This window comes from Ceratotherium simum, chromosome 32, assembly GCF_057802395.1.
Source record: "Ceratotherium simum simum isolate JZ-2026a chromosome 32, ASM5780239v1, whole genome shotgun sequence".
NCBI classification, from domain to species: Eukaryota; Metazoa; Chordata; class Mammalia; order Perissodactyla; family Rhinocerotidae; genus Ceratotherium; species Ceratotherium simum.
In genome coordinates, this window is record NC_141931.1 from 33,351,290 (window position 1) to 33,365,620 (window position 14,331).

Here is a 14,331-nt window from a genome sequence, read left to right on the forward strand (position 1 = left end):
CCTCCCAATTATGTGGGAGGTAAAGTAAGGTGAAGGGCTAATATTTAGATGTCTTCTTTACTTCAGGTATATTCTTTAATATGCCAAGTAAGTTAAATTTCTGGGTTTTTTTTTTTTTTTTGGTGAGGAAGATTGGCCCTGAGCTAACATCTGTTGCCAATCTTCCTCTTTTTGCCTGAGGAAGATTGTTGCTAAGCTAACATCTGTGCCAGTGTTTCTCTATTTTCTGTATGTAGGATGCCGCCACAGCATGGCTTGATGAGCGGCGTATAGGTCTGTGCCTGGGATCTAAACACATGAACCCTGGGCCACTGAAGCAGAGTGCAGAAACTTAACCACTACACCACTTGGCCAGCCCCTTAAATTTCTGTATTTTTTATGACAGATAATTTCATATTTGTATCCTACAATAGATCTTCATGTTTATAAAACAAAAATACAAATATGCAAATATGTACAAGTCTATTTCTGAGCTCTCTCTTCTGTTCTGCTGGTCCATCCATGAACCAACGCCACCAACCTGGGTTGATTACCATAACTTTATAAGTCTTGATATTGGGCAAGGCCCCACTGTGTTCTCCTTCAGGAGTGTCTTAGCTGTTCTTGGCTCTCCCTTCCACAGAAATTTTATTATTAGCTCATTAAATTCCACAAAAATCCATCTTGGGATTTTGATTAAAATCACATTGGATCTATAAATCAATTTAAGGAAAAATAACATCTTCATGATCTTGAGTCTTTCTAGGCGTGAATGTATTTAAGGTATTCTTTGATGGTTTTCAAGTAAGTTTCAAAATTTTCTCCATAACGGTCTTGCAAATAACTTTTTAGGGTATATTCAGTGTTACTAGAGACACATCAAATACATTTTTTACCAAATACGGAATATCTAAGTGTCAAAACAGACATTTGGCCAAAGCCATAGTCAATATCTATTTAGAAAACTAAATAAATACTTGAAACACATGGATAAATATAAAATTTTTCAGAAAATTTATTTTATGAACACATATTTCAATTTTTATACTAAAATTTTAAGTTTGATATTATTATGCAGAAACAATCAGTTCTCAGAGCTGCCAGCTGTTAGATTGCTCCTGCAGTTACTAGACTGCACATTTTCAATGCTCTCACTTTCAAATGAGGTGAAGGGAAAAGCAACATATTTTTGAGGTATATCATTTTTCTTCTCTAAAACTTTCAATTTTCATATTTTAATGCATTTATTGACTAGATCTTTTCTTCCTGGAGACATTTTGAAGCGACAAAAATAAAAATATACTTTTAATTTATCTTCATGAGATGTGAAGGATTCCCAAACAAATTTTTTCCAAGATCTCACATTTTAAAGGAAATTAAGTAACTGAAAATTAAATGCAGGTTTTAAAGATTAGTTTGTTTAACGTAATGCATGCTAGTATGCCAAACAATTCTATGGTTATCAGAATAATTGCATAATCTAATTCTTAGTATTGTGCTTATATAATTACATACAGTTTTAGGAACGTTTCTTGGCTGAAAAATGACAATGTTCTTTCTAAATTTATCAAGCTAATGCGTTCTCTTAATATTCCTATTAACTTGCAGTCTTTTCTCTTATTTACTTAGCTGTTTGGAAGCCCTTCATCATCGTTTTTCTACATAAAATTAACTGCTTTCACAACCATCGTTAATTATTGCAGAATTTTACTCCTGCAGTAACAAATGTACAGTTATACTACAACCCACATTTCAACCTGGAAAGCACCTAAGAAGATTTTTCCTCCAAGTTACATGTAGAATGCTTACCTATATTCATAAAGTAAATATTTAGATATTAGCAATAAAACCTAAGAACATGCTTTGTTTGTATTACTAATGGTAACCTACACAGTCTTACCATTTTACATGGACTTAAGAATATGAGGAATGACAGTAAAGTAGACATTTGACCATCCCACACCCAAAGCCAAACAGCAGATTTGGCCCAAAAGCAGAGGTTGAAGATCAACTTCAGTGTTAGGTACTGGATAACTTTTTCTTAATTGCTATTATAAATGGCATTTTTAGTAAATTGCATTATCTCTATATTGTTAGTATACAGAAATGCAACTGAGTTTTGCATATTGATTTTATATTTAGCAACTTTGCCAAATTTTCTCCTTAACTTTAATACTTTGTCTAGGTAATTTGGGGGCCATTTTGAAGACCACCATAACCGCTGTGAATCATGACAATTTATCTTTCCTTTGTATTGCTTTTTCTTTTGTGTAAGGACCTCGACAATGTTGGATAGAATCAGGGCTAGCAAGCATCTGTCTTGTTTCTGATTTTTAAAGAGAATGCTTTCAACATTACTTCATTTGTTAGGATGTTTGCTGAGTTTTTCAGAGATGCTATGAAAACATAATTGTAAACCCCATGTTCTTGATTCAACAAGTCCCACATACTTAGATTCAGCCTGGCTCAAAAAATCAAGTGTATACCAGAGATGGGGAACCTCTTATTAGCATTTGTTAGCAAGAGCCTGGGGAAGATGAAGACTATTGGCTCAGGGAGGGGAAGAAATCAAAGATAAAGGTTGCAAATATTTGCAAAACATTTGAAGATGCCACGAGTGTAAATCTTTATTTTTGATTTTTAAAAAATGGTGGTGAAGTACACATAACATAAAATTTACCATATCTAAGAAATCATTGCCAAATCCAAAATCATGAAACTTTCCCCTGTGTTTTCTTCTAAGAGTTTTATAGTTTTACTCTTCCATTGAGGTCTTTGATCCATTATGAGTTAATTTTTGTATAAAATACGCATTAGGATCCAACTTTATTCTTGAGCATGTGGATATCCGGTTTTTCCAGCACCATTTGTTGAAAAGACTGTCTTTCCCCCATTTAATGGTTTTGGCGTTCTTCTTGAAAGCCATTTGATCATATATGCGAGGGTTTATTCCTGGGCTTTCTAGTCTATTCCATTGTTATATCTGTCTGTCTTTTTGCCAGTGCCACACTGTTTTGATTACTGTAGCTTTGTAGTAAGTTTTGAAATCAGGAAGTTTGAGACCTCCGGCTTTGTTCTTCTTTTTCAAGATTGTTTGACTATTTGGAGTCCCTTGACTTTCTATATAAACTTTAGGATGGATTTTTCTATTTCTGCAAAAAACGTCATTGGGATTTTGACAGGGATTGTGTTGAATCTGTGAGAACATAAATCTTAATCCAAGTTAGGGTCAAAGTCCTTTTGTGTCCACATTTATACCTGTTCTAGATCTTATACTAGTGACTTAGAGAATTTATTCCCTAGAAGTTTTTTTGTGTGTCATATTGATTTCAAATACTTAATTTCAAATACTTAATCTCCTGTGGAATATAACAGTCTTGGGTTGTACACAGGAATTGCTTGTCTTGGGAAACTGCATTTTCTGTAACCTCACTTGTCTATAAGGTGATGTGTAGCCTTTTGGTAATGAGAAAGCTTCAAAACCTTTGTCTGGCTTTCTCACTTCAAGCTTGATTGCAATAAATTGATAACTCTTACAGATTCAGTTCTTAAAAGCACCTGTAGGATCTGGCCTGGTGGCCAGGTTCGCGTGCTCAGCTTCAGCCACGAGGGTATCGCAGGTTCAGATCCCAGGCGCGGACAGACGCACCACTTGTCAAAGCATGCTGTGGCAGGCGTCCCATATAAAGTAGAGGAAGATGGGCACAGATGTTAGCCCAGGGCCAATCTTCCTCAGCAAAAAAAGAAGAGGATTGGCAACAGATGTTAGCTCAGGGCTAATCTTCCTCACCAAAAAAAAAAAAAAAAAAGAAAGAAAGAAATAAAAGCATGTGTGACAAATTTCTATTTATACTCTTTATCATGTAAAGGAAGCGGCCATCTATTCCAAGATTGCTAAGAGTTTTCATCACGCATAGGTGTTGAATTTTATCACATTTTTTTTCATTTATTGAGCTAATCATATGAGATTTCTCTCATTTAACTTATAAAGAATGTAAATTACATTAATTGCTTCTCTATGTAAAACGAATTTGCAGTCTTAGGATAAATCTAACGTGTTCATGATAGATTAACTTTCTTTTATAGTGCTGGGTTCTGTTGCTACCATTTTGTTTAGGATTTTGCCTTTATAGGTGATGGAGTAGCTAGTCTTCAAAGATGATTCTATTTTCAAAGATAAACCACGTCTCCCAGAATTCATGCCCTTGTGTGGGTACCTTGCCTTTGAATCTGGACTAGTCTTGAAGCTCAGTTTAAACAACAGCCACAGCAGAATTACTGCTGTGCTGGTTGTGGGCATTAGTCTTAGAAAGCCCTGGTAGGTTCAGCTGTCTCCCTTTTGAGACCCCTCAGATGCCATGTAACAAGTCTTGCTAACTTGCTGGAGAAACCACATAGAGAGGCCACGTGGTTCTCAGTAGAAGTTCTGAGACTATGTGGAGAGAGAGGAGTCTGGTCATCTCTGCATCCCAGCGGAGCTCAACCTTCCAGATGTCACCACCCAGGCACCACATCTATGATGAAGCCATCTTGGACGTTCCAGCCCAGTTGAACCCTGAGACAACTACACCCCCAGCAACCTTACATGGAGTAGAAGAGCCACCATGTAGTCCTGTCAACCACAGAATAAAGAGAGATAATAACTGTTTGATTTTTAAGCCACTAAGTTTTGGAGTGGTTTGTTATGCGTCAATCTACAACCCAAATACTGTTTTTGTCTGCGTCTTGTGTCAAAATTAAATCAGCTTCACAAAATAAGCTGGGAACATTCTCTTTTTTTCTATCTCCTGGAAGAGTCTATATAAAGTTGGGATTCACCGCTCGTTGTGCATTTAGTGGAATTTACCTGTAAACTTCCTGGCTCTGATGTTTACTTTGTGGGCAAAATTTTTAACAGTTGATTTTATTTGTTTATTGATTAAATCTGTGGTTCTCAAGCTGCGTACCAAGGTTCCCCAGTGTGCTGCAGGAAAGTCATAGGGTGCAAAAGATTTTTCAATTTTAGAGGAAAATACGTTAGACCTGACATCTGTTACACATTGCACAAACTTCTAACTTCAGGTAGTTTATGGTTTCAACATCAGGTCACATTTTATTCCTATCAATGACATATCTTCATAGAGCTGGTTTTGAGGTGGATGCTCTGAAAAAAAGTGTTCAGAAATCAGTGTGGTGGTGCTCAATTTGTTTGAGAAGTTGTGTAGTGCCCGGTGGGCACCCACATCTCAATAGTAAGTAATTCTGGTTATCTAAGAAAATATAAATTATTACCTTTTTCTTTCAATTTATGTGTATTTTTTTTTCAAATAGCAAATAAGATGTTAAGACATAATATATGCTTTCCCTCTATCTTTTTCCACCTGCTAGAGATTTATGAATTTTGTTGACCTTTTCAAAGAACCAGCTTTTGATTTTATTGATATTCTATGTTGACTTTCTACTTTCAATTTCATTGATTTCTACTTTTTATTTTCTTCCTTCTACTTCCTTTGGGTTTATTTTGCTCTTTTTTCTCATTTATTAAGGTGTAAGCTTTGATTATTCATTTGAGAACTTTCTTTTTTTCTAATATAAGCATTTAATGCTGTGATTTCCCCTCTAAGCACTGTTTCAGCTGTATCCTACACATTTTGATATGTTATATTTTAATTTTCATTTATTTCAAAATATTTTCTAATTTCCTGTGAGACTTATTTGACCAATTGGTTATTTAAAAGTATGTTTTTTAGTTTCCAAGTGTTTGGAGATTATCCTGTTATATTTTGGTTTTTTATTTCTCGTATAATTCCATTATGATCAGAGAGCATGTTTTGAATGATATCAATTCTTTTAAGGTTAAGATTTTTTCCCCCACAGTGGCTGCACCATTTTACACTCCCACCAGCAATGCCTGAGGGTTCCAGTTTTCCACGTCCTCACCCACACTTTTCTGCTGTAGTGGTGGTTTTACGGCCATCCTAGCAGGTGCAAAGTGTGTCTTGTGGTTTTGATTTGCATTTCCCTGATGACTAAGGATGCTGAACATTTTTTCATATGCTTATTGGCCATTTGCATACCTTCTTTGGAGAAATGCTTATGCAAATCCTTTGCCCATTTTTGAACCGGGTTCTTTGTCATTTCAATGTTGAGTTGTAGGTGTTCTTTATATATTCTGGACATTAAACCCTCATCAGACATATGATTTGCAAATGTTTTCTCCCATTCTGTAGATTATCTTTTCATTTCTTGATGTCCTTTGATACACAAAAGTTTTTAATTTTGATGAAGTCAAATGTATTTTTTTTCTTTTGCCGATCATTCTTTTGGTGTCGTATCTGAGAATCTACTGTCAAATCCAAGGCCATGAAGATTTACCCCAACGTGTTTTTCTGTTAAGAGTTTTATGGCTTTTGTTCTTATATTTAGGTCACTGGTTCATTTTGAGTTAATTTTTATATCTGGTGTGAGGTTGGGATCCAAATTCATTCCTTTGCATGTAGAAATCCAGTTTTCCCAGTACTATATGTTGAAGAGACTGTTCTTTCCCCGTTGAATGGACTTGGTACCCTTGTTAAAAATCAATCGGCTGTAGATGTATAGGTTTATATCTGGACTTTCAATTCTATGCCGTTAGTCTATATGTCTATCCTTATGCCAGTACCACACTGTTTTGATTACTATAGCTTTGTAGTAAGTTTTGAAATCAGGAACTGTGAGTCCTCTAGCTTTGTTCTTCCTTTTTCAAGGTTATTTTGGTGTTTTGGGTCCCATTGCAATTCCACATGAATTTGAGGATCACCTTTTTCATTTCTGCCAAAAAAGGTTGTTGGAATTTTGATAGGGATTGCATTGAACTGTAGAATATTTCAAACAGTATTGACATCTTAACAATATTAAGTATTCCTACTCATGAACAAGGGATGTCTTTCCATTTATTTAGGGTTTCTTTCATTTCTTTCAGCAATGCTTTGTAGTTTTCAGTGTACCGTCTTTCACCACCTTGGTTAAATTTACTGCTAGATATTTTATTCCTTTAGATGATACTGTAAACAGAATTACTTTCTTAATTTCCTTTTCAGGTTGTTTGTTACATGTGTAAAGAAACACAACTTATTTTTGTGTGTTGATCTTATAGCCTGCAACTTTGCTGAATTCCTTCATTAGTTTTAGTAGCTATCTTGTGTATTCTTTGGGATTTTCTATGTATAAGATCAAGTCATTTGCAAATAGAGACAGTTTTACTTCTTCCTTTCTGGTTGGGATGCCTTTTATTCCTTTTTCCCTTCTAATTGCTCTGGCTGGGATTTCCAATAAAATGTTGAATAGTAGCATTGAAAGTGAGCATCCTTGCCTTGTTCCTAAACTTAGGGGGAAAGCTTTCAGTCGTTCACCATTGAGTAGGGTGTTAGCTGTAGGTTTTTCATAAATGCACTTATCATATTGAGGAAATTCTCTTCTATTCTTAGTTTTCTGAGTGTTTTTATCATGAAAGTGTGTTGAATTTTTTCAAATACCTTTTCATATCAGTTTAGATAATCATATGGCTTATTCTCTTTGTTGTATTGATGTGGTGTATTGTATTGATGGATTTTCATATGTTGAACCACACTTGCATTCCTGGGATAAATCCCACTTGGTCATGGTGTATAATCCTTTTAATATTATCTTGGATTTGGTTTGCTGGCATTTTGTTGAGGATTTTAAAAATCAATATGCATAAGGGATATTGCTCTGTAGTTTTCTTTTCTTGTGATGTCTTCATTTGGCTTCAGTCTCAGGGTAATACTAGGCTCATTGAATGAGTTAGGAAGTGTTCCCTCCGTTTTTATTTTCTGGAAGAGTTTGAGAATGATTGATGCCAGTTTTTCTTTAAATGTTTGGTAGAATTTACTAGTGAAGTCATCTGGTCCTGGACTTTTCTTTGTTGGGAGATATTTGATTACTGATTCAATATCTTTACTTGCTGTAGGTCTGTTGAGATTTCCATTTCATATGGAGTCTGTTTAGGTAATTCGTGTGTTTCTAGGAATTTGTCCATTTCATTTAGGTAATCCTATTTGTTGGAATACAATTACTTATAGTATTCTTTTATAATCCTTTTTATTTCTATAAGATCAATAGTAATATCCCACTTTCATTTCTGATTTTAGTTATTTATATCTTCTCTCTTTTTTCTTTGTCAGTCTAGGTTGCTGAGTTTTGTTGATCTTTTCGAAGAACCAACCATCTTTGGGTTTCATTGATTCTATTGTTTTTCTATTCTCTCTCTTATTTATCTCTTCTATAATCTTTATTATTTCCTTTCTTCTACCAGCTTTGGATTTAATTTTCTGTTCTTTTTCTAGTTCTTCCAAGTGTAAAGTTAGGTTATTGATTTGAGATATTTCTTCTTTTTCAATTTAGGCATTTACAGCTATAAGTTGCCCTCTGAGCACTGCTTGTGCTGCATCCCATAAGTTTTGGTATGTTGTGTTATTTTTCCATTCATCTCTAAGTATTTTCTCATTTTCCTTATGATTTCTTCTTTGACCCATTGGTTGTTTAAGACTGTATTGCTTAATTATTGCATATTTGTGAATTTTCCAGTTTTCCTCTTGTTATTGATTTCTAGCTTCATTTCATTGTGGTCAGAAATGATACTTTGTATGACTTCACTTGTTCTAAATTTATTGAGACTTGTTTTATGGCCTAACATATGCTCTATCCTGGAGTATGTTCTATATGCACTTGAGAAAAGCGTGTATTCTGTTGTCTTTGGGTGGAGTGTTCTACATGTCTGTTGCAAATAGTTGGTTTAGAGTGTTGTTCAAGTCTTCTATTTCCTTATTGATCTGTCTACATAGTCTATTCATTATTGCATGTGATGTATTGAAGTCTCCAACTGTTATTGTGAAACTGTTTATGTCTCCCTTCAATTCTATCAGTGCTTGCTTCATATATTTTGGGGCTCTGGTGTTTGGTGCATATATTAATATATAATGTCTTTCTTTGTCTCTTTTAACAGTTTTTGATTTTTAAAGTCTATTTTGTCTGATATTAGTATAGCCACCTCAGCTTCTATTTGCATGGAATATCTTTTCAATCTTTTCACAGTCGATCTATTTGTGTCTCTGGATCTAAAATGAGTCTCTTGTAGACAGCATATAGTTGGATCATGTTTTTTTATTCATTCTACCAATCTCTGCCTTTTTATTGGAGAGTTTAAAGTAATTACTGATTAAAAAAGACTTACTTCTGCCATTTTGCTATTTGTTTTCTCTATGTCTTATACCTTTTTTCCCTCGTCTCCTCCATTACTGCCTTCTTTTCTGTTTAGTTGATTTTTTTTATAGTGAATCATTTGATTTTCTTTTCATTTCCTTTTGTGTATACATTTTAAAAGAATTTTCTTTGCGGTTACCATAGAGATTATATTTAACATCCTAAATTTAAAACAATCTATTTTGAGTTGTTACCAATTTATATTCAAAAGCATACAACACTGCTCCTATACAATTCTGTCCTCCCCCTGTGTATGTTGTTGTTGTCACAAATTACATCTTTATACATCATGTGTATAAATAATATAGATCATAAATACTTTTTAAAAATCCTACAGGAAATAAAAAGTGGACACACAAACCAAAATAAAACAGTACTTGCTTTTATATTTGCCCATGTAGTTACCTTCACTGGAGGTCTTCATTTCTTCACACGGCCTTGACTTGCTGTCTAGTGTCCTTGTTTCTACCTGAAGGACTCCCTTTCACATTTCTTGTAGGGCAGGTCTAGTGGTAATGGACAGCCTCAGCTTTCGTTTTTCTGGGAATGTCTTATTTCTCTCTCATTTTTAATGGACAGTTTTGTCAGATATAGAATTCTCTGTTAGATTTTTTCTTTCTTTTTTTTTTTTTTTTTTTGAGAAAGATTAGCCCTGAGCTAACATCTTGTTGCCAATACTCCTCTCTTTTTTTGCTGAGGAAGATTGGCCCTGGGCTAACATCCATACCCATCTTCCTCTACTTTATATGGGATGCCACCACAGCATGGCTTAATAAGTGGTGCATAGGTCCACTCCCGGGATCCGAACCTGCAAACCCTGGGCTTCCAAAGCAGAGTGTGCGAACTTAACTGCTATGCCACCAGGCTGGCCCCTGTTGAGTTTTTTTCCTTTCAGCACTTTAAATATGTCAACCCCCTGTCTTTTAGCATCCAAGGTTCCTGGTGAGAAATTGGCTGTTACTCTTATTGAGAATTGCCTGCTCATGATGAGTCACCCCTCTCTTGTTGCTCTCAATATTCTCTTTGACAGTTTAATTATAATGCATCTCACATAGGTCTCTATGAGTTTAACCTACTTGCAGTTCATTGAACATCCTGAATTTGTAGATTCCTGTCTTTCACCAAATTTGATACATTTTTGATCATTATTTGTTTAAATATTCCTTCTGCCCCTTTCTCTCTCTCTCTCCTTCTGGGACTTCTATACATATATGTTAGATCAATTGATGTTGTTCCACCAGGTCCCTTGGGCTTTTTTTACTATTCTTCATTCTTTTTTCTTTCTGCTCTTCAGACTCAATAATTTGCATTGCCCTATCTTAAGTTTGCTGATTCTTCTGCCTGCTGAAACCTACTGTTGAACCTCTCTAATGAATTTTTCATTTTTGTTTTTGTATTCTGCTCCAGAATTTCTTTTTGGTTCCTTTTTATAGTTTCTCTCTCTTTATTGATCTTCTCATTTTGTTTACATATCATTTTCCTGATTTGCTTTAGGTCTTTGTCTGTTTTTCTTTAGGTCATTGAGAATATTTAAAACAGTTATTTTAAGGTCTTTGTCTAATAAGTCTGATGCCTGGACTTCCACAGAGATGGTTTCTGTCAGTTATTTTGTTCCTTTGAATGGGCCGTACTCTTCTGTTTCTTTATATGCCTTTTTGTTGTTGTTGTTGTTATTGTTGCTAAAAACGACACTTGAATATTATAAAGTGGTAACTCTGGAAATCAGACTCTTTGCATTCCCCAGGGCTTGCTGATTTTTTTGGTTGTTAAAGGTTGCAGTAGTCTCAAGAGTTTTGAGACTTTCCCAAACTGTTATTTTGAAGACTATTCCCTGTTGTTGTGTTCACTGAAGTCTCTGATCCTTAGCTTGTGTTCGGCTAAGTGTTTTTACAAAGTATTTGACAGATTTCTGGCATTACAGGAACTGAGAAAACAAACAAAAACAAACAGGGAGAGAGAGACAGAGACAAAGATGGAGAGGCAGAGATAGGGAGAGGGAGACAGAGGCAGAAACAGAGAGAGAGAGAGACAGAGACAGAGAGACACCTCTCCTAATCTTTGCAAATTTGCTCTGTGCCAGGACCCTCCTTCAACTATCGGCCAGGCTTGCCCTGAATAAGCCCAAGGTGCAAGTTTAGGGTTTTCTCATGTCTTTTCTGAGCATGCATCTTGCCCTGTGCCCGTGCATTGCTTTCTAAATTCCCCAGTATACACAGTTGCTTTTGAATGTTCTAGTTTCCCTAAGAAACCCTCCCCAGCTTATGCCTTAGGCAGGTTATTGCACATTTAGACTACAATCTTTTGCCCCAGGTATCTGAGTGTTGTTAGCTTGGCTTGTAGTGTTTTTGAGCAGTGCTCACCACTTTTCTGGTCTGAGTTCCAAGTTAGGTGAAACGGACACATATGCCTTGTTTTAGTCCTTCAGGTGAGAACAGACATACACAATAATTTGCTAATAAGGTCTGCACTGCTCCCTCCAGAACCAGGGGGGTGGTTCCACAATGGGAAAATGGGCTGCTGCCGCTTTAAAATTGCTGCCATTTTAAGTCATTTGCTGATTTAAGACTACTGCCATGCCAGAGAGGGAGTGTAACCAAGGCAAGGAAAATCGCCACAAAGCTTTGCTACCATTTTGAGTTGTCTTTTTCTTGATACAGCACTCACATAGTTGCTGTAAACTTTTAACTATTTTCCAGAGTTCTCAGAAAATTGATTCTTACATTTTCTGCTGGTTTTTCACTATTTCTTTGAGGGGATAAGATCTTGAAAATGCCCACTCCACCATTTTACTGATGTCAGTTTCAAGCTTTATTTTGATAAGAATTTTCATACTATATTTTTTCTACCCTTTTAACTTTAAACTGTCTATATCACTATATTTGAAGTTAATTTCTTGTAGGTATCATGATATATATATATATATGTATATATATACACACTAATGAGACCATTGAAGGCTTTGTTTATTTCTGTTACAGTATTTTTGATCTCCAGCCTTCCTTTTTGGTTCTTTCTTACGATTTCCATTTCTCTGCGTACATTACTCATCTGTTCTTACATGCTGTGTACTTTATCCATTAGAACCCTTAGCATATTAATCATAGCTGTTGTAAATTGCTGGGCTGGTAATTCCTACATCCTGCCGTGTCTGGTTCTGATGCTTGCTCTGTGTCTTCAAATTGTGGGGGTTTTTTGCCTTTTGGTGTGTCTTGTAATTTTTTCTTGGTATCTGGACATGACGCATGGAGTGAAAGGAATAGCTGTAAATAGACCTTTAGTGATGTGGTGACGAGCTGGGGGGGAGGGGAAGCGTTCTACAGTCCTGTGATTAGGTCTCTGTCTTGGTGAGCCTGTGCCTCTGGACTGTGAACTTCACAAGTGTTCCTCAGTGCCCCTCCCTCAGATGGGACAGGGTGGATAGAGCTGACTAAAGTTGGGTGTTCCCTTCCCATAGATCAGTTAGGCTCTGATAACACCTCAGCAGGTTAGGCTAAGGTTAACTAGATTCCCCTGAGGGCAGGCCTTGTTATGAAGGACTGAGCGCTCAAGTGTATTTTAAAGTGGTTCTTTTCCCCTCTCCCTACTGGAGACCTGAAGGGATTTTTCTCTGATATTCACTGTGGGAACCTGGTAGAGCTCCTGGATATAAAACTGACAATATTGTGGAGGTCCCCCTATGAGTGGGTCCCCCAGGAGTTTTTAACTCTCAGAGTTGTCCACAGGAAGCCTCCAGCAGGTCCTCAACCACATTTAGGTCTTCCTGCCCAGCACTGGTTCCTACGGCGGTGTCCACACCTGGTCCCTGCTCCCGTAAATTGTAATTCCCGTGTCCAGTGCCTGTCTGTCTCTCCAATCTGGGGGACGGTGGTGCGCCGTGTGCCCTCCCCTCTCCTACAGCTCCAAGAGGACTTGTCTGCTTCTCAGTCTGTCCAGCTGCTTACTTGCTGTCAGGGCAGATGGGCAGATGTGAAGCAGAACCGGAAATCAGGAGTTCCTACTGACTTTCTGCAAAGACGAACTCCACTGTGCCTTGATTCTTGCAGAATATTTTCACTGGAGAGAATTCTGTGTTGGTTAACAGCTTTTTTTTTCTGGCCTCATTCCCACCTGTCAGCCAATAATTGAATTGTTGTCCCCATATTTAATGTGTTGCTTTTCTCTCGTTACTTTCAAGGTTTAGTCTTCATATTTGGCTTCCAGCCGTTTGACAATGATGTGCCTCAGCTCAGCCTTCTTTGTATTTCTCCAGCTCCCTGTTTACTGAGCATCCTGAATCTGTAGTCATGTGTTTCAAAAGAGGGGAAATTTCAGCCATTATTTCTTCACATACTTTTTCTGTCCCGTTCTTTCTCCTCTCCTCCTTGGTCTTCAGTTATACATACGTAAGGTTGTTTGGTAACACTCACTAGGTCCCTTGGGACTTCATCTTTTTTTATCAATCCTTATGCTCTCTGTTCCTCTCACTATGTCATTTTCACTTATGGGTCTTCAAGTTTACTTATTCTTTCCTCTGTTATGTCCATTTGGCTATGAAGTTTATCCCATGAATTTTCTATTTCAGACATTAAGTTTTTTCAGTTCTAGAAATTTTCTTTTGGTTCTTTTTTTGTCATTTCTACTTTTCTGTGAACATATTTTTTTTTCATTGAGGATAGTTATAATAGCCACTTTAAAATCCTTGCCTGTCATTTCCAGCATCTGGGTTGTCTCCGGCTTTCTGCTAGTTTATTTTCTTTTCTCTGGAGGATGGGTTCCATTTCCCTGGGGTTTTTTGTTTGTGTGTACGTGTGTGAGGTAATTTTGGAAATCCTGGACGTTCAAAATATCAAGCTGTGAGGACTCAGGGTCTGTTCATTTTCTCTGGAAAGTATTGTTTTGTGGTTTTAGCAAGCAGTTATCTTCTTGAGCTGCAGAACCAGCCTCAGCTCAGATCTCCTCTCCTCAGCAGATGGTCCTAGATTTGCCCCCACGTGTGTAGTTCAGAGAGAGACAGACAGGATTTGGGGATCCCTTCTCTGGATTTTCTTCCTGGGATTCTCTCTCTCCAGAGGTCACAGTTTCCTGGATTCTGCAGCCTAGTTCTCCAAGCCATAAAGAATGGGGTTTTCCCAC